This window comes from Protopterus annectens, chromosome 1.part0, assembly GCF_019279795.1.
Source record: "Protopterus annectens isolate FY-2018-M chromosome 1.part0, PAN1.0, whole genome shotgun sequence".
Taxonomy (NCBI): domain Eukaryota; kingdom Metazoa; phylum Chordata; order Ceratodontiformes; family Protopteridae; genus Protopterus; species Protopterus annectens.
This window is the reverse complement of record NC_056725.1, coordinates 1,742,395,855-1,742,417,281: the sequence shown is the minus strand read 5'-3', so window position 1 is coordinate 1,742,417,281 and position 21,427 is coordinate 1,742,395,855. Positions and strand designations below refer to the sequence as shown.

Sequence of the window (21,427 nt, the reverse complement as noted above, 5' to 3'; positions counted from 1 at the left end):
TGCTGTATTTTAACACAATCTTCCATTCCCTCCATTTCTTACTGAAGGTCAAGCTTGTAGAAGGACCACTTGCAGTTAAGTACCTACAGTTTGAGTGTGGCTACTGAACATAATCAGAAAACTCCCAACTAATGACCAACTATACAGGTGAAGAATTCAGAAATAAACACTCCTGGTAGAAGGAAACTTCAAGGATACCACAATTGACTTCAATATTAAATATTACTCACTGAAGGGATGTCTTATTAGGTCCTCACAAGCAGGTTTAAATACAGAAATGTGACCCCCCCCCAGTGCACACACCTTTAAAAGCCACTTCTGTAGCAAATTGTACAAAGACTATCAAGCTTTCCCAATGGTACATGGGCCCATTCTTTTCTTGGTAGTGAAGGCCATCCCAGATCAACCAGGGTGTGAGCCTATAAGAGAGATGTCAACCAGACAGAAATCAGGGAAATGAGAGTATATTTTTTTTTTAGTTAATACCCTAATCTTAAACCCTGATGGGGCTTGAACAGATTATACCACAATGTGCTGTGAAGAAAAAGTTGGTTTGTTTTTGCTTTCTTGTAATTTGTGTTTCTTTACTGGGTTCTTCTACTTTGTCTACTGTGACCCATTTTCTTTACACCGTGGAAAGATAAAAAGACTGCAAGCAACACACCACAGACTCAGTAAGAAGATGAAATAACCACACACATTTTTCAACAAAATAATTTTGTTGAATAAATTCTTGTGGTTACTTCGCCTCCTTACTGGGTCCATGGTATGTTACATGCAGTCTTTTTAGCTTTTGAAATGTCTTGGTTACTGCATGCAGGATCCATGGTGTACTTCTTTGCACCATGTTTTACTTGTATTTGCTTTTAATAGCATATTTAAACTAGGAAAGAGCACAGCTATGTCTCCTGTGAGTCACCCAGAAAACAGAAGAGGTTAATTCCCTGTGAACTGGGGGCAGAGCTAGAACTAAACCTTCTATTTATGGGGTAAAATAAATCATTCCAAGACTTTGCTAAAAAAGCTCACCCAGATTCTGCCACAACTTGCTGTGAGGGAAAGGTTAGATTGGTTTTGCTTTCTTATAGTTTGTGCTGCTTTATTGATTTCATCTATTTTGTATATTGTGATTCATTTTCTTTATACTGTGTTTACGTGTAATTGCGTATTTAAACTAGGAAAGAGACCACAGCTGCATCTCTTGTGAGTCACCCAGAAATTAAGTTTTTCCCCACCCTCCACCGTGTTGGTGCTGTGCTTTTAAACTCAACTGTCTGTTTAGTGTTGCCTGCCCACTATGTTAACTTAACCACACATTTCCTTCCCACTCCTCTTTCATATAAGCAGCTTTTCCCCCAGAAAGAGGTACAGAACTAACAAAAAAAAAAACCACCCTGGTGGAAATCACACCACCAATAGAAGAAAGAAAATCATGACAAAAAGTAAGTGGTGCAGCACCCAGAAGTATAAAAACAGTCTCATCAAACTAATCAAACAACTCAAAAGTCGAAAAGTCTAACAAAGCCAAATTTCAGGTAAATTTGTCCCCCCAGGCCAAGGACAATCACAAAGTATTCATTAGCTATGTCCACAAACTCAAAGACAATACACAACTATGTGCAGAGCTCACTGGAAATGGAAACCACCTATACTGAGTCAGAAAATGTAGCAAACCTTCTGTATGACAAATTTAGCTCCAACTTTACCCCTCTCTCCCCATCAACCTTCCCTCATGTGATGCCATGAAATATAACTACCCCTGCAATCACTAGGGAACAGGTCCTTAATGCTCTCTCTAAGGCCAAGAGGACTTATCAGTGGGTCCATACAACATCCCAGAATGCCCTCCAAATAGCATGGAACATAATCAGGCCTTCTGGAATTGCTATTTAACTGCAACCTTCAAACAGGCTTCGTGCCTCATGAATGGAGAACAACAATACTCATCCCTCTGCACAAAGATGGGCCATCTACAGACCCAAAAGTCTCACTAGTCTCATACGCAAAGCCATGGAAAGAATTATCATGGAAATGATCAATAATAACATATAAAACCTACAGACACTGGACCCAACCCAATTTAGTTTCATCAAAGACAGGTCATGCCTATTCAACCTGGTGGACTTCTTTGAGAAGGCCACCAAAGAAATGGATGGGGGCAAAATGGTTCACACTGCCTACCTTGACCTGGCCACGGCATCTAGCACAATCCCCCACTCGGGCATTGTTGACAAACTTAAGATGTTTGGTACAAACCCTTATGCCACCTGGTGCACAGTCAGCTAGCTCAGAGATAGGACCCAGAAATTTAGAGTTGGAGAGTCCATCTCTACAAAGAGGCCAGTCACAACCAGAGTCTCTCAGGGATTGGTCGGTCCAGGGACCATTCCTTTTTGGCATTTACTTCTCTGAAGTGAAGACCAACATAAATGGCCTCTGGCTGACTAAATTTGCAGAAGATTACAAATTAGGAGCAGTCACTGAATCACTGACAGACAGAGACAAAACTGGTGCCAGAGCCATGGACTAAAACTAAATGCCAAGAAATGCATAGCTGTATCTTTCAGGAAGTCATCTACCCTTGGTAACTATCCTCCTGACAACACAACCCCAAGAGCTGACCCAGTAGTCAAGGACTTCGGGGGACACAGACAGTAATCTAGTCTTTGACAATTATATGTCTACAGTAGTAAGGAAACCATTCTATGCTGTGCAACTTATAAACAAAGGTATGGCATCTAGGTCAGAGGAAGCTTTGGTATTTATCTAACCAGGCACATCCAAAAATTGGAACATCCACAGAGGTTCCTCACTAAAAGAATATAGGGGGTAAATATCATGCCCTTTGCAGCTCACCTCAAGGCTCTAACCCTGTATTCTGTCTCATACAGGCTGTTGAGGGGAGATCTACACCTGACATACGAGGCATTGTCAGACCCCACTCTGATAAGACCTCCTGCATATCCGCAAAACAAACAGCACCAGAATTACCTGTTCTAAAGACTTAAAAACTCTGCCTACGATATAAATATGATCTGAGGGAGACAGAGAGAAATATGTATCCCACAGACCACCCCTTCTCTGGAACAGGCTCCTCCATTCCTGTGAAGAAGAGTTCCTCCCTAACCCAATTCAAGTGTAACTTGGACAAATGGAAAGCAGAACTGGAAATTCATCCCTGGTTTGGCACCTATGTCTCTAATGGACACAGGCAGCCTGTAAATGGCTCAATTCCCAGGCGCCTGCTTGCAAATGTTTCATCTCCCAAGCCCCTGCTTATACTTATCAAGGGCACCAGAATCTATCAGAGATTTGAGATGCATGGTTCGGCTTAAAAAGGCCCTTGTGGTCGTTAGCCTAGTAAACACCTATGAACCAATGGTGATGTGTGCACATGCATCACCACAGGGACTGCCAACACTCCCACCATGTCCATACATGCACAGCAAGTTTCACTGTCTTAGGAAGTCACAATGCACTACCTTCTTACTTGCTGTGTCCACTGAATTTTGTCCCTCGGCAATGGAGCAGCAGGAATAGCTGGCTCTGAACCACCTCACTGCTCTCCAGGACAGGGACTATCCATCGCCTGGACTTCTAATCAAAGCCAGATCACATGAGCAGTTACCAGGACTTCATAGCTCTATGCCACCAAGTTAAACTGCCATTTCAGTCGTTTAAGTTAAATTGTTTTCTCAGGTTACTTAGTATCAAAAAATCATTTTCATGTTTATCGTCAACTGTTAATAAGATATAGTAATCCAATATGAAATGCTGGGTTGCAGACTCTACACACAAGTATTCATAAAATAAACAAACCTGACAAAATAAGAGCAAACTAAAATCAGTGTGTGGCACTGCTGATGAGATTCATGGTATTTTGGTTTTACATTAAAAAAGTTATCTCTTGACAATCTGCAGTTTGAGACACAATAGCTAACACCAACAGAATAGTCAAATTAGTCATGGTGTTACAAAAAAAAAGGTTACACATGCACAGCACTGAATGGTAACAAACGGATCATGTAGAAAGATGGTGACAGCTGACCCACCACTTAAACATAAAGCAGAAAAAGGGAGAAAAGAAAAAAGATGATGAACAGAAGTATCCAGTATATAAATCTACTGTTGATATGCTCCAGTATGGTTGTATTTTTCGTTAACCATAACAGAGCAAGAGGCTGATAATTGATGTTTTATCCAAGCTCTTTGAATCAAAACAAAATATTATCAAGAAAATTACATTTTTTAAATTTAATGTACTGCAAATTTAGGGCTCAGATAAAAGGTCCAATCTTTCTTATATAAATGATGTAACCAAAAACGTCATGAAAACTTTTCTTTGTAGTTTTACAGTAGGGCTGGCGCATGTTCTGTCATCTAGCAAAATGCTTTCATTTGACCGATTCACCTACTTAAAATGTATTTGGGTATGACATCATGCACGTGCAAAACACTATCATCATACATATTGCAAACACTTGAGAAAGACTAAAATTAAATATGGACAAGATCATGACAATATTTCGACTTTGAAAACTCAAAACACCTATAGTAAATAAAAGCATTAGTAGCTATACAGACAGCAAAACAAGCTGACTCAGTATTGTTTTATTACTGTCTTTCTCCCCTTTAGTTTCAGCATTATTTGATACCACCAGATACAGATCGGATAACTAAAATTCTTTTAAACACCTTTTGTAAATCACTTGGGACACAGCCAGACATACACTTGCCAGAAAAGAAAAAAAAATTTTAATATTTTTTTTCCATTTAAATACAGTATGCATCATATATATTTTCTTTGCTGCTATCATCAGTCCAGCATTACAAAAAATTGCTGAATTTCTGCCTCTCCTTAAACCTCACTCCTCCTTCTGAACATTAATATGAATGCATTATTCCCACAATTTCCATTTACTTCTATTCATCTGCTTCTTTCTTTTTCTAACGATCCTTCTTCCGGTTCTTTCATCTCCTTTACAATATTCAATACCTCAGATAGAGTTGGTGTAGACTTTGACTTCCATTTTATAATTGCTTTTTTGGCAGCCAACACAATTAAACTTAATAAGGCCTTACTATTCCTTGGCAATTCAGATCCTGAATCCCAGCTTAAAAGAATAATTTCCTTACTTACAGCCATTTTATCATCCAATATTTCTGATACAGTGCTCTGTAGAGAATTGTTACAATCTGCCAACTCATTATACTCCCAAAACATATGCTCCATTTACCTCTTTCCTCTACATCACACCTGCAACATTTGCTGTCTGTCTGAGGAAAATCTTTTTCAAGTCTGCTTGGGGTATAAAATACTTAGTAAATGCTTCCAAGCAAATATCCTAAACATTCTGGACTTGGATACATACTTGGGAAACATAAATATGTCTTCCCATGGTTTTATGTCTTCCCATGGTTTTCTTGTAAATTACTTTTCCAGTCTCTCTTCCCAATCTTTTCTAACATCCTCTGATTGATTCTTATAGTTATCATGCAATATTTGATAAACCCTACTTATTATCCCTTTTTAGCAGCTGCTTCTGTTCTAGATTCAACTAAAAACTCTACCAGAGCAGGTCCTTCACTTAAAATTCCCCTATCCCTTTCTCTAGGCCTATATGCGATCAAGCCCTGGTAGGGAAGGGAGTCTCTCGCCTGCACTCCAAAGGTCTTCTTGGCCTCATCCCACTTTATTACCTTTCCTGCTAGAGTCATTTGCTCCCAATATCTTAATTCCTTTTCCAGTTTCCAGCTTTCTCCAGTAAATACCAACCCCACTCTTGCTTATTTTCTGTACCCCTAATTACAGTCATTCCCTATTGGCAAATTCTCCTTTCTCATATTGGCTGGGTTCTTAAAATACTTTCTTCTACTATATGAATATAATATTCTATATGGCTGTTATTTTCCTTTAGGATCTGCATCCAAAATCACACTCTTTCTATTTCCTGAACTTCTCCCTGCTTCATCATAAACAATTTCCTATTTGAATTATAAACGTCTGCTTGTGTTATGTATATGAGCCTTAACTGTGTAGCTCTAAAATATCCCTTTTACTCGGGTAAACCTAAACGACCTGGTTCTACTGGAAGGATCAACTTGTCCCACTTATTTCTTGCCCTCTTTCCTTCCCCAGGTAAATTTTTTCATTTTTTATTATTGCCCACAACTTCTCCTCAGGTTGAAAAAGTATACCCGACCTGTACACAAGACTAAAGGAACTAAAAACATCTTACTATCCACCTAATTTCCAAAATCATATTGTCATATAATAAGCAATGGCAGCATGTTTGATATTTGCACATCAAACTTTCATAAGCTGCTAAACCAAAAGTTTGAGAGAAAAAACATTTTTTTTTGCACTTAAGGATGAGGTGTCACCAGACTGGTGAACTGTACCTGATGCAAAAATAGCTAGCCTAACCTCTGACCACGAATGTCATCTAATGAATCATTGCAGAATAAAGCAGTGGACATAGGGTCAATGGTGTATGAATGTGCCCTAGGACATCCTTGTAAGGCTGTACCATATTTTTCATAGCAGAAAATAATATAGTTTGAGAGACATTGTTTAGTAAGCAACTTGCCTTCTGCACCTTTTGCAAAGGACTCAAATAAGCTTCTTCTTCTCCTTTCGGCTTCAATTATCTTTTTAGGCTCTTAGTTCTGTTAACATAACATTAAGATGATCACCGTCAGGGACTGATATCAGAGTATAGGTAAATAGATGGGGAGAGGGGAATCTTAAGTGAAAACTTGCTCTGGTAGAGTTTTTAGTTTAATCTACAACAGAAACTGCTGTTAAAAGGATTATTAGTAGAGCATATAAAATATTCCATAATAAGTAAAAGAATCAATCGGGGGAGGTTAGAAAATGGTGGGAAGAGAGTCTGGAAAAGCAAGTTACAGGAGAACAGTGGCATATATATGGCTCCCAAGTATGCAACAAAGTCCAGAAGGTTTACAATCTTTGCTTGGGAATGTTTGCATAGGTATTTTTATACCTCAAGCAGACTTCAAAGAAATTTTCTTTGGATAGATAGCAAATGTAGGAGGTATGTAAGGGAAGAAAGAGGTAACTGGAGATGTATGTTTTGGGATTGCAATGAGTTGTTAGATTTAAAAATAAATCCCCATAGAATACTCTGTCAGAAATGCTGGATGAGCAAATTTCTGTAACTAAGGAAATTATTCTTTTGAGATGGGACAGAATCTGAATTGGGTTAGACATAGTAAGGCCTTATTAAATTTAATTATGTTGGCTGCCAAAAAAGCAATTACTAGAAAATGGAAATCAAACTTTAAACCAACTTTGTTTGATGTATTGAATATTATAAAAGAAATAAAAGGACTGGACGAAGGATCTTTAAAAAAGGAAAAGAACAAATTACATAGAAATACATGGAAACTGTGGAAAAATACATGCAGAATAATGTTTAGGAAGAGTGAGGTTTCAGGGAAGGCAGGAATTTAGCAAATTATGTAATGCTGGACTGGTAACAGTTACAACGAAAAAAAATATATGTGACGTATAATGTATGTAAATTGAAAAAAAAATTAATATGATTTATTTCCTTTTCTATTATTTTATGGTTGCCTGTGTCTTAAATGATAATTTAATAAAGGTGTTTAAAAATATGCTGGTGCCTCCCCTCCTTTTAAAATACTAGTAAACAAAATCTTACAGATCTTTATCACTTTCTTCTATCCTAACTTCCAAAACTTCCACAGGAACACCATCTGTTTCTGGAGACTTCCCTGCTGATTGATTACATGTCACTGTTTTTATCTCATCTTCTCCTGTCTTAGCTATTAATTGTTGAACCTCATCTTCCTCTAATCATGGCATAATTAAGTCTTCCATAAATATTTCCATTTTCCTCTGCTTTATGCACACTTTCATAAAATTTCCAAAATATCTCTAATACCACTATAGGATCTCTGGTTATTTTTGTCGACAACCCTTTCTACTTTCTGTTGCCTAAGTCATTGTGCTAAAAGATTTAGTGTTCTGGAGTTGGTATCTAATAAATAGATGCTTAACATCAATCTCTCAATGCATTCAGTGTATCCAGCTACTCTCTTATTTTCTATTTAGCACTTTGCAGTTGCCTCTCCTTGTTCTGTGAGATTCCCCTTATTCTGCAATACTAACACTTTAAAACCTTTGTCAACCCCTCTAAATAATTCTAATTACTTCTTAACCATATCTATTTTTATTGTATTTCTACTCTGTTTTTAAATTCCATTTTCATTTTTAACCCACTCAGTAGCTATCCCTTTTGAAGAAATTTCTATCTTCCATAATAACTCTCAAATAATCTCCACTACTCATTCCCTGAACTCCTCTTTTTGTAACAGTTAGGTGAAAAAGTACCCGTCTCATTTTCACTTTATTACGTTAGATTTTTATCTTGGGTTTTTATCAGTGCATGATCTAAAATAGTTATTGGATATGTATCACAGCTTTCAGTTAAATGCACATGCTCCTGTGGAATATAATTTCCATCCAGTCTATCCCAGTTACTGTACATCGGGGAATATGCCAATTCTATCCAAGTTCCTACTACCAAATTCACATTTCCCATAACAAATATTTTATACTTTTCTTCAGAAAGCTACTCTCTTTTTGTTATATTTTCTCTTCTAGGTCCCCCTGATAAATCCTCACTATTGCAAATCAAATTTCAGTCTCCACATGTAAACAATGTTTCCTGCTGAAAGCTGATTATTTCTTCCAAAATTTTCTTAAGCTCCACAATAGCTGTTTTAGTGAAATATAAATTCACACCAGTGTAATCCTCTTCCCTTTTCCATTAGCCGCTTACTACAACATATCAACCCATACTGTCTTTTTCCTCTCTTACATCACTATTGGAGCCTCTCTACAAATTATTATTATTATTATTTCCCTTTTCCTTTGTTACAGATATGCTGCTGAATATCCACGCTGAAATCATCTCTTTGTCAAACTTACATATTCATTTCTTTCCAAATGTGTCTCCTGCAGCAATGCCACTTGCACTCTGCATTTCTTAATATAATATAATGGAAACACTCTTTCCTACAGGTTCCACGTGTGTCCCTCATTGACAAGGGTGACAGGTGCTGACTGAGATTTCTTTTTTTGGGGATAAACTCTTGTAAGGGCCCCACGGCCATTAGCCTAGTAATCTCCTATGATCCTACATACGTAAATAAGTGTTTCCGGTTTCTCAATTTTTGTATTATGCTCCATTTAGTCTCTTCTCGCATATCCTTAGCTGCCATATCTGAACCCTTTTTAATCCATACTCCAAAATACTACTAATTATCGTGGCTCCATAAATATGGGTACGCAGGGGTCCAAGATGGCGGCATACTGGTAAGCACCTTAACAACATGGCTCTGCAAAAACAACAAATAAAACCACCAAAAGCCACGAAAACTAAGATTCAAAAACTTCCTCCTTGGCAAATAACACATCCTGGACCAAAATAAAGCCTCCAGTGAAGAGTTAAATCAAATACCCTGAGAAGCATTAAGTAAACTTTCTTCAAAGCAAACCGCGCCAGTAAGAGTATGCAAAAACAGTGTGATATACAGTCGAATAGAAGGAAAACGAAAAATAAAGGGAGTCCAAACTGACCAAAATGATGAGCAAAATTGAAATAATGGAATCACAAAAGGTTAAAACTAAATACTCGCAAGTGGTTATGCCTGAAAATGAAACTTAAAAGGTAAAGAACCACAAAACAACAGGAGAACCTGAAACAGTCTACAAAATCCAAAGTGGCAAAAACAACCAACCTAGATGACCTAAAATCTGCATTACTACCTCTCCATATAGCCATTCAAATCTTTTCAAGCTAACATTTAGGGTTTGGAAACACATTAAGTCAAACAGCTTTCTGACTAGAAAAAAAACAGAAGTATCCAAAAAATTAAATAAAATAGACCAATTTCAAAAAGAAAACGACACAAATACCAAGATCCATGAGTTGCAACAAAAGGTCAATGATTTGGAGGCAAGAAGTAGGAGGTAGGGGAAACAAATATATTAATTTGAGTTATCCCTGAAAAATACAAACAAGTACAACTAATTGAAACAGTAAAGCAAATTGTGGGCTGCCTTTTAGATGAGTCAGAAGCTTGTGAGATGGTGATAGAAAAAGCACACAAAGCTCTTCACAAAACCCAAAACTTAGACAAACCAAGACAAATGTTTGCTAAATTTCTTGACCATCAAGATAGCTACAAAATTCTAACAGCAACAAAGAAAATAAAATCTGTTTTATGTGATGAAAGCAAAATACCATTTGTGCAGGACTTACCCTTCCAAATAAAACAGCAAAGAACAATTATCTCCATTCTGTGCTTATTTAATTGCAAAAAAAAAAAAAAAATCAAGTTCCAGAGGAGGTATCTGAATACACTAATCTTCCAACATAAAGAGGTTAGCCACATGATCGAACTGGCCAAAGAAGCAAAAGCACTGTTTATGAAAATCTTCAACAAACTGCCAGATGTGCCAACCTGAAAAACATTAACTGGAAGATTTGGTGAGGAAATGGGCAGCAAAGGAATTGATTTAAAATAAATAGATAAGAAAAAAAAAAGTACAGATGGGATATTATGTTCTTTTAAATGGAGGGAACCAAAATTCAGGATGAAGTGTGTTTTATGTTAAATATTAAAAGGAAACAGTTGTCTACACAGACAATTTGATAACCAACAGTTCAATTGCTTCCTTCTCCAAGCTGGTGTACTCATAGCTAAAGTGGTCAAATACACAGTTAAATAACCTGATGGCAAAAGAAAAGTAATGTCTCTTCTTCAACAGACTTTGGTTAAGATCAAAAACCAGAGTTTCTGAAACAATAATTGAATCCAGAAAGATTTAAAAGAATTACTGGATGAGAAGTATGAAGTACGAAACACTCTGGGGGCTGCAGAGAGACCAAAGGGCAGAGCTCAAAATTGGTAGTGACTGGCTCCTATGCGGAAGCGGAGGTATCTTCTTGAGCATTTGTCCATTTTTATATGGTAATATGCATCTTGAAGATCTACAGAGCACATCCAATCATCTTCTTCCAGAACAGGAAGGACAGACTGAACCGTGACCATTCGGAATTTCTCTGTTTTTACAAATTTGTTCAGCGTGTCGAGATCCAGAATTGGTCTCCAGTCCCCTGTCTTTTTAGGCACTATAAAAGAACCTTGAGTAAAAACTGGATCCTATCTGGTCTGGGGGGACCATCTGGATGACTTTTTTGTAGCAGCTTTTGGATTTAGTGTGCTGCTGCTTCGCTTTGACTGGCTGGAACGTCGGGTAATACTCTGGATGAGATTGGACAAAGATGGAAGGGGATGCAATAGCCTCTGGATATTATCCATTGTAACCCAGAGTCAGTGGTTATATTTTGCCAGGCAGCAGGGTACAAGGAAAAATGACCCCTAACCACTTCCAGAGGTGAGCAGTTGGGCAATGCTTCAGGAGCGCTGGTAAGGTTGGCCAGAGAAGGAATCTCTGGAACCAAGTTTCACAGACCTCCTCTGCCCCGAAAGTGACATCTTCCATTGGAGTTTCTCCCTCTGCCTCTAGTGGAGAACTTGGCACATGCGTTCCAGAAAGAGCCCTGTGATTCCCTGTGCCACATCTTCCCACTCCACTGATTTCTGAAGAGTGGAGTGTCTGACACCAATGGCAGACATGGTCTTGCCATCTTGTTTGCACCTTGCCAGAGTATCTTTCCCTTCAGGGCCAAATTAAGAAGCAGCCTTGATAGGGGCGTTCATGAAGGAAGCCTTAAAGGAGTCCGCAAAGGTGCATCCAGGCATGTCGTCTGGGGACTATACCTGCGCCTGTTGCACTAGCCGCCCCTTCCAATGCGTGAGAAATAAGACACATGGAAGAGCTGGAAATGGACTCTAGGGTGGCTATCTGAGAAGCCACGTTGCCACGGACCTCGTCAGAGACAGCTCCAGCCAAGGTTTCAGAGAGCTGATTGAGCCCTCTGAAGCTTGGTAAAGTGTGCAAAATAGTTCATAGACTTTACGGCGAAGGTCAATGAAGCAAACATACACCTCCCTAGTCTGTCAATCGCCCGGGACTCCTTCTTGGGCGGATGGACAGTTTGGCTCTCTTCTGCCAAATCCTTCTTAGTTGCAGCCGTAGCCACCATAGCATCTACTGGAAGACCTCGTGACCAATGTGGGTGCTCAGCTGTGGGTGATAATATTTTATCCGGTCTCCTTGGTATTGCTTCCAGGTTGTCAGGAGCCTTCCATGCATGCTGGACGATGAACTGGACGAGCTCATCGGCAGGAAGGGTGACCCAGGAGGTAGGGGGCCAGGCACGAAAAGCTTGCAGGAATACGGATTCCTCAGAGGAAGGATTACAGGGCTTCCAGTCACGCCTCTGTTTAAGGAGCTTGAGGATGTCACCACAGGACACCTCATCAGACGGTGACTGTGGGGACCCTTCCCTGTCATCAAAATCCGTATCTTCAGTCAATGACTCCTCAGTAGAGTCTATGTGCTTCCTCTTGCACAACACTTTGTGGGGTACTTCCTCAGTGGGAGATTCTGGGGAAGACTGCAAAGAGGAAGTCTCTTGAGGAGAAGAAACCTGAGGCCCTTGTGCCCGGTGTCCGACAGTTGTGGCTTGTGACAACTGCAGTACAGAAGGGGGAGAGGACTCCAACCATGTGGGATTTGCTAGCAGAGGCAAGCACCCTCTCCATGGCCTGGAAGGCCGGCCCAACCAAGGAGGGATGGGAGCCCAGAACAGAGCGCAACAACCTCGGAACCGGGGTCACACCCCGCCCCAACGAGCCCACCCCCAGACCCGGTGTCTCAAGAGAACCGTGAACCGAGAGAGAGGATGCCTGGAGGTGCCATACAAAAAACTGGCATGGAACCAGGAACAACCACTGGCCTGAGAAGAGCCTGGTGTCCAGTGCAAAGAGAGCCACAAGGACGACTCCGGTTCCAAAGTGAGATCCACTACTAGAGTCGGAGGAAGAGAAGCTACTGTCGGGGTAACAGACTTTGAAACATGGGTAGAAGTCGAAGGAGGGGTGTACATTGGAGTTTAAGGAAATATATGTTCACCTGAAGGAGGGAATGTGGACTTCAATGGGTGAGAGAGACCTCTGGCCACAAGCAACTGGTCAACAAGCCACAACACATCTTGTTCAGAGAGACTCTTGGTTGACCTCATGGAGAAAGCTGATGGCGATTCTGGCCTTTCTAGAAAAGGACTATATTGACTGCCAGCAAATGGATCCAATGAAGGAGAATACTTGGTCCTTGCTAATTCAATAGGTGCAGAGCCTGGAAGTGAGGACGTCTGCACCGAAGAAAATGGTGTGGAAGTAGCCTGCGCCGTCAGCGTCATAGTACTTGAAGGTGTCTGCACCGTAAAGGCAAATATCTGCCCCGATGGGTATGGTGCCATCGAGAAAAGTGTCTGCACTGGTAATAAGGACGGTGCCGAGAAGGACTGCACCGAAGAACATGTCTGTGCCAAAAATGTCTGCGCCGTGGAGTACAAAAAAGTCATACTCTGTGCTGAAGGGGATTGTACCTGCATGGACGGCGCCGGTAAGGGCTGCAACGGAACTGTCAGAGCCATAGTTGCCTGCACCGATAACTCCAGTGCTGGTATCGATAAGAAAGACATGGCTGGTGCCAGAATCATATGGGGCGGTGCCAAACCTGGAACCGACAGGGTCACAGGTGGCAGCACCGAACTAGCAATCAATTTCACCTTCTTAGGAGTAGACTCCCTATGATCTCCAGAGGGAGAGGAGGGGAGAAACTTCGATGATGAAGAGGAAGAGTGCCTCTTACGGGGTTTAACAGGAGAGGGTGATCCCTCCGACCCAGAAATAGCCTCAGAGAAAGGAGACTTGAGAAGACCTTTCAAAATTAACTTATTCTTCCTCTCGTTAAGAGTCCTGGCAGAAACATTTTTACAAATCCCACACGGGGGATCCACAGTAAGTTAGGAGACATTCAGACCGTAGACAAGTCATTGCCATCCGAAAGCGGTAACTTACAGCCGCAATCCCTATACTGCTTGAAACCAATGCTACTTTGCTTATCAGACAATGATGTGAGGAAGAACAGTACCAAAAGGAAGAGGAAAGGCTATCCAAAAGGATAAGAAGAGAAAGAAGGATTACCAACGATGGTAATGAAGAATTACCTCAAAGGTAAGAAAAAGGGAAAATACTAAAGGGAGAGAGTCTGAAGTATATGATAGTTTCTACTAATATTTTCCTACCCTATTTGAAAAAATTTAAACTAAGAACAATGTACAAAACTTTCAAAAATTAGGCACTTTGCTGAGAGAGTGGCTTGACACGGCTGTACATGCAACAAATGAGATCCGAGGTAACAGGAAGCCGAGCATTCTGGGTAGGACCTTGGCTCGATAGTTTTTGGCTGATGCAAGCTTGATACTGGCCAGCTCGGTTCCGAGGATGGAACCAATAACCCATCCGTAAGGAATGAACAAAGATTAAATTAACAGCATCAGATTAAATGTTTCCTTGTTCATGAAAACAAAACAGTTATGGGCTAATTGCCAAGTTTTCAACCCTGTACAGACTACTGCTTCAGACTGCTAAACGATATAGGTGGGTTTTATTTTTCTATAAAAGAGCATGAACTTTGAAGGAACAAATTATTCTGGTGGTAGAATCACTCAGATGGTAAAAAAAAAATACATACATTTATATAGTTTATATATCCCACAGTGCCATGGCTGATCTGCAAAGGGGGTATGAGTGTGTGCCACCTTGCTTGTTTATATACCACATGACTGGTGTTGTCCGTCTTTATCAGTAGTTTTCCTGGATGAAGTAAGTCCTTGAAGGCTGTTAGAGCATTTTGAACAGCTAGCATCTCTTTCTGGTTGATATGTAGATGCATTTGTTTTGGTGCCCATATGGTCTGAATGCATCTTCCTGCCATGTGGGCCCCACAGGCATAATCTGATGCGTCTGTTAAGGTTTGGCTAGCAGGGGTAGAGTGAAGGGCCGTCCCATGTTCTGGTGATAGGCCTTTGCCCACCACAGAAACTTCCATTTGCAGGCAAGGAATGAGAGGAATCATTATTTCAAGACTGTGTGAATGCTAACTCCATAAACTTTTTAGGTACCATTGAAGTTTCCTCATATGCAGTCTTGCATATGGAATTAGTAGGATGCAGGATGCCATGAAGCCCAGAGCCTGCATAATTTGTCTTGCAGAAGACTGAATTTTTGTTGCCATCAGTTTGAAGTAAGTAGTCAGTTGCCTTTGTCTGGCATGAGGTATGCCATCTGGGCAGTTGTATTCAAGCTTACACCCAGGAATGTTATCTTTTGAGAGGTACCAGTTGTGATTTATTTTCGTTTATTGTGCACCCTAGGCATGTTAGAAGCCTTTTCACAAACGCCAGGTGTCGAAGAAGAGTGTCCTTGTTCTCTGCTTGAATGAGATAGACATCCAAGTAAAGGTATATTTGTATACTTCTTTGTCTGCAAAATGCAATTACTGGTGCCAGGTAAAGACCCTGGGCGCAGTAGCTAAGCCAAAGGGCAGTGCAGACAATTGGTAATGCATTAAGCCAGCCTTGAATCTGAGGTATCTTCTGCACGACTGTCTTATTGGGACATGCAGGTATGCCTCTTTTAGGTCTAAAGTCACCAGCCAAGCATTCTTGCCCAGCATGGGCAGAAGCTGCTGCAAAGTCAGCATTTTGAATTTTGGAATGTCCAGATATGTGTTCAAAATCGATTAATCCAGTATTGGCGGCCAGGCCTTGTCCTTTCTGGGTACCAAGAACAGTCTTGAGTAAAAACCTTGCCCTTTTTCCTGTTCTGGTACTGTCTGAATGGCCCCCATATCCATGAGGGACGCCTGTTTCTGTGCCTCTGCCCATTGATTTTTTGACAGATCTGGCCAACCATTTGCCATTGGCAGAGTGTGAAAATGGAATCTGTATCCCTGTGATACGATGTTTAGTACCAACTTGTCATGGGTTATTAACCGCCAATTTTGAGCAAAAAGTGCTAATTTTCCCCCAATGGGTGCTGCCAAAAGATAAGTGCTTGGTGTGGGCAGAGGGGAGTCATTGGGATTGCTTTATGTAGGTTTGCGCTTTATCTCCTCCAGATTTGGAGGTGGATGTGCCCCATTGCTTTGACCTGTATAAGTCTTGCTCCTGGTATCTGGAACCCTTAGGGCATCTGGATTTGCCCCTTTGAGCTCTGTCTGACAATGGAAAGGACCAATTTTTTGTAGGCCAGTGTCTACTGAATCTTGGTGGCTGCACTTGTAAGAAGTCTTTAACAGTTTGCATAGACTTAGCTTTGTCTTCCATTTTCTTTAAAACCTCTTCTGCCTTAATACCAAACAGAGAATCATGCTGTAAAGGTGCAGCTAGCAATTTAGCTTTAACATGATCAGGCAAATTTTGTTCCTTTAACCAGGCATGCCTCCTAATCACAGATCCAGTAACTGCGGCCCTGCAGGAGGCCTCTAAAGAATCAAAACCACATTGCAAAGTATGCTTTCCCACTTGTTCAGCTGCATGCAATAATTCCTGCAATTCTTTATTTTCTGCACATTCTGAAATCAACATAATTTTCTGTTTCAGCAATCCCATAACATGTTGTTGGTACTTAAGCATATGAAATTGACAGTTTAAGGCCCTGATTGCCAAGGTTGCAGATGTATAAACTCCCCATCTGTCCAGTGCCCTTGAATTTCTGTAAGAGGGGGTAGGATTTTTTGCTGTTGAGGCCTTAACTCGCTTTGGACCCTGTGAAATAGTTTCAGGATCAGCAGCAGGGTTTCTAAATAAGAATTTATGTGAGTCAGTGACCCTGTAATATCTGTCAGGCTTACAGGGAGCCGGAAGTAAGGAGTCAAGCTCGACTCCGAAAACACATCATCCACAACGTCTAAAACAGGGGGAATGGCTAAAGGCTTGTGCTGAGGGAGAAGAAGGAAATCTCTGAGCCTCTTTTTTGATTGAGAAGTCTTGACTCTCCCAGTGAAAATACTCCCTCAAAGTATGCAAGGTTTCTCCAAATGAATAATCCTCAGCAGGAGATGCAGATGGAATAGACTCCTCAGCATCAGAATCCTCATAGGGAGGTAAAGATAATTCCTGATCAGAAGAGGAATCAAAAGAAATAGAAACCTGATATGAAGATTCATAATCAGTGTCTTGCCTAGGCCTCTTATCTGCAGGGAGATGGGTACCCCTGATCAAGGTAATAAGGTCTTCAGCCATTTTGATCATCTGTTTTTTAGGCATAGAGGCCTGTGCACGTGGCTCATGCGTCAGTTTTTTTTTTAGTTTTAGAAGTTGCTTTTGATTTTGCAGTTGTCGTCAGTTTGATATACAAATGTTGAGGTCTGAATACACCATCAGAAGCTGGTGCCTGCTCAGCTGTTCCAGACCCATCAGAGGGAGATGCATCCGTCGGTCCAATACCTTGAGTAACTTGTGGCATGGCGGACTCCACATGGGTGTCGGTAGAGGCTTGAGACTCTAAGGTAGCGGGTACCAGGGGCTGCAAAAGCGCCTCACTGAGTACCAGTGAATGGCTTATGAGAAGCTTCATCTGTTTTGGATCTCGACTGCCTTTTTCTGTCCTTTTCTTTGCGTTTTTTATGTACGCCGGTAGTCGGACTGCTATCCGACGATATTTCTGGGTAGTTAAATCTGTTTCCAAAATACTTTGATGCAAAAATATACTAACGCTTAATAGTGCGTTGGTTAAATCTAGCACAAAACCGACAGCTAGGCACATTGTGATCAGGGCCTAGGCAAGGAATACAGTATAAATGGAAATCCTTATGAGGTATTTGCTTGTCACAAGTAATGCAATTATTAACTTTTTCTGACATCAGTAAAAAGCAAAAAAAAAGTTTCCCCAACGGGGTACTTAGCTTTAGTGAAGACTTTGGTTCTGAAACTCAGCTCGAATATTTCAGTAGTCGGCCGACTGGCACTTGCGAAATGCTTCTGCTTTGGGCACCGCGCGGCAAGAAAGACTAAAGAAAATGGCGTTGGCTGCATGTTTTATACCCCTGACTACCTGACATCATGGAAGAGAAGACAGCAACCGTCGGAGGACCCAAGAATTGGAATTCAGGCCGACTGAGGGCAACCTGTCAGCAGATTACCCAAATGTAATGACTGCAACAGTGAAACATGAAGAACATCAAATTATTCTGGTGGTACAATCACTCAGATGGTTATAAAAAAAAATATATATATATTATATATACATTTATATATATATATATATATATATATATATATATATATATATATATAGTAACAAAATTGTAGTTCCAGCACAGCCAATTGTAGATAAAAAATTCAAAGGCAGAGAGAGTGACAAAAACATAACTCCAATCCCAAACTCCAAACCGGTTTCACCCTTTAGGCGTCATCAGTGTAAAGTACCAGGTGCATCAGAAGTACACTTTAAATATATCTCATTTAAAGGTACAAACCCTATTTTAAAAAAAACAATATATATATATATATACACATACACATACACACATATACATACACAGACTACAGAAAATTACAAGCATTTAAACCTCAGTACAACCCAAAATTATTCAGTTTATTATAAACAATAGTTTATCTAAATATCTAATAACTAACAAATTTACCCATTTTTTATGGATATTAATATTATCAAAGAAACTCGTTTAAACCAGGTCTGTATAAAGCCCCCAAGTTTAGAATCCACATTCTTTCCTTTTTATCCAACATTTTAAGTTTACCATTTTCAGTCAAATTCATAGTATGGATTGTTTCAATCCCTATAAACACAAAATATGCCGTTACATGGTCAATTTTATGTTTATAAAGGGCACTCCCTACCCGTTGACATTTAATGTCACTAAGGTGGAGTGCCACCCTACTCTTAAAAGATCTTGACGTTTGACCTACATAAAAGGTCCCACACTGACATACAGCCATATAAATCATCCACTCTGTCCGGCATGTTATTAGCTGTTGTATATCATATACCCTAAGTGTATTAATATAGAGGTAAAAGATTTTGTTTTTAAAATAATCTTACAATATGTACAATTACCACATGGATTACACCCTTTTGTAGTATTAACCTTTGATTTTAAATCTTCCATCTTTTTATACCACTCAAGTGATTCCCCTATATTTCTACCCTTCCTATACCCAAACTTACAGTATTCTGTAAGGTATCTTTCAAAAAACTGGTCATTTTTCAGGATATGCCAATGACTATTAATAATACCACGTAACTTATAAGTATTAGTACCAATTTCCTCCGGGTGCTCAGGTTTCCTCCCACATCTCAAAGACATGCTCTAGGTGGATTGGACACTCTAAATTGGCCCTAGGTGTGAGTGTGTGCCTTCTGTGGAAGGCTGGGTGCCGGGCTGGCAACTCGACACCGTAAAAACTCCACTGCCGATCATGAGCGGACAGTTGATCCGCTGTGGCGACCCCTAACCAGGAAAAAGAAGAAGAAGAACTACCAAATGTGGTAATGAATCTTGAAGGAACTGCTCATTTAGCACCTTCCTCATCATATTAGGATACAGATATTAAATTTCTTTCCATGTTGGATAGCTTAAGTATTTTTTTATCAATGATTTCCTCATTATAGCCTCTCTGGACAAATCTATTCCCCACAAGTCTAGCTTCTTTTTGAAATTCATCATTACTACAAATACGTCGTAACCTCCAAAACTGACTTAGGTATATTAGAAACTGTATGGTTTGGATGGCAACTATCTGCCCTTCGTAAGGAATTTTTTGTAAATGTTTTCCTATACAAACCTGTACTTAAAGCACCATCCTTATTTTTAACCACATGCACGTCCAAAAAAATCAATAGCTACTTTTCTTTTCTGTCCATAAAGACTATATCAAATACACTGAAGTTTAAATGATCAACAAACATTTTCCATTCATTTTTAGTGGCAGACCAAATGGCCCAGCAATCATCAAGATAACAATGCCACATTAACTCAGATTTGAATGGAACACTGTCATCAAAAATCAAACTACACTCAAGATACTCCATGAAAAGATCCGCATATATTGGTGCAAATTTGGTACCCATTGCAGTTGCATTTAACTGTAAATAGCATTCATTCCCAAAAAAGAACACATTCTCCAATACCATTTTTATCAAATCCAACAAGAAAAAGCAAGGTTTGATAGAATACTGTCCATATTTCCAAGCCAATATTTTACTGATTCAAGTCCCCCATGATGTGGTATAGTAGTGTACAGGGATTGTACATCTAGTGTACAAATATAACAATCATCTGTCATCATAATATCATCCACCAGTTGCAAGAACTAATTTGTGTCTTTAATTCTTGATCTAACCAAAACCAATAAAGGTTTTAACTGTGATTCTAGATAAGCAGAAACAGGCTCAGTTAGAGACCGTATTCTGGATACTATAGGCCTACCTGGTCGAGGAAAAAGATTCTTATGTATTTTAGGTAAAATGTAAAATAATTGGAACTTTGGGTTACCTACCATTAATTCCTTTAATAAGACATCACTTATGAAACCTTTCGATTTATAATCTTTTAAGGCTTCATCTATTTTTCTTTTCAGATCAACAGTGGGGTCCAAACACAGCTTTAAATAAAACCTGCCATCCCCCAACTGTTTTTTAACCTCATTGTTATAACCATTAATGTCCCACACCACTAATGCTCCACCCTTATCAGCCTTTAGTATCACCAAATTTCTATTTTCCGTTAGCCCCCCTTAAGAGCAGCCCTTTCCTTTATTGTCAAATTGCAACCATGATGTTTAAATATATTATTTTGATTGTTGTGTAATTCACGTAGGACACTTTTTTCAAACATTTTCACCCTTGGGTGATGGGGGGGTACAAAAGTTCCCTTTTTAAACCTAAATTCAGATGTCATTACAGAAGAATCACCTTTAGTATGAAAATAATACTTTAAATTTAGGTTTCTACAAAAACTTAACATCCATGCCCATATCATGCCGAGACAAGAAAAAAAAGGTACATAGTTAAACCCTTTATTCAACACTGTTTTTTTCATCACTTAGATGGTAATCTGTAAGATTCACTACAAGTCCCTCATCATTCAATTCTCCTTCACTAGTTTACTGAATTTTTCTTCTATTTCCAACAAATCTTCCCTTACGATGTTTCCTGCCACCTCTTCTAAAGGGTCACCCTTAGATTTGGCCCTTTTATGTATTGGTGATTGTACATCAGCTAGTTCACCTGCATCCTAACCAGTGTCAGTACATGGAGCGTTTGACATTTCTGATGTGCTAAATTCAAAATTGTCCATATCACGAGTGGATTTTAAGATAAACTTGTTTCTCTTCCGTTTAATTCGTCTAGGTTTGTTAGTATCACTAAA

General features: G+C 39.7%; 1 protein-coding gene across 1 annotated transcript in view; it reads right to left on the bottom strand.

Moving 5' to 3' along the window:
• The window catches only part of GINM1 (glycoprotein integral membrane 1), a gene marked incomplete in the record, with an annotated part of 656,568 nt that overhangs the window by 572,805 nt on the left and 62,336 nt on the right, over positions 1-21,427 (bottom strand).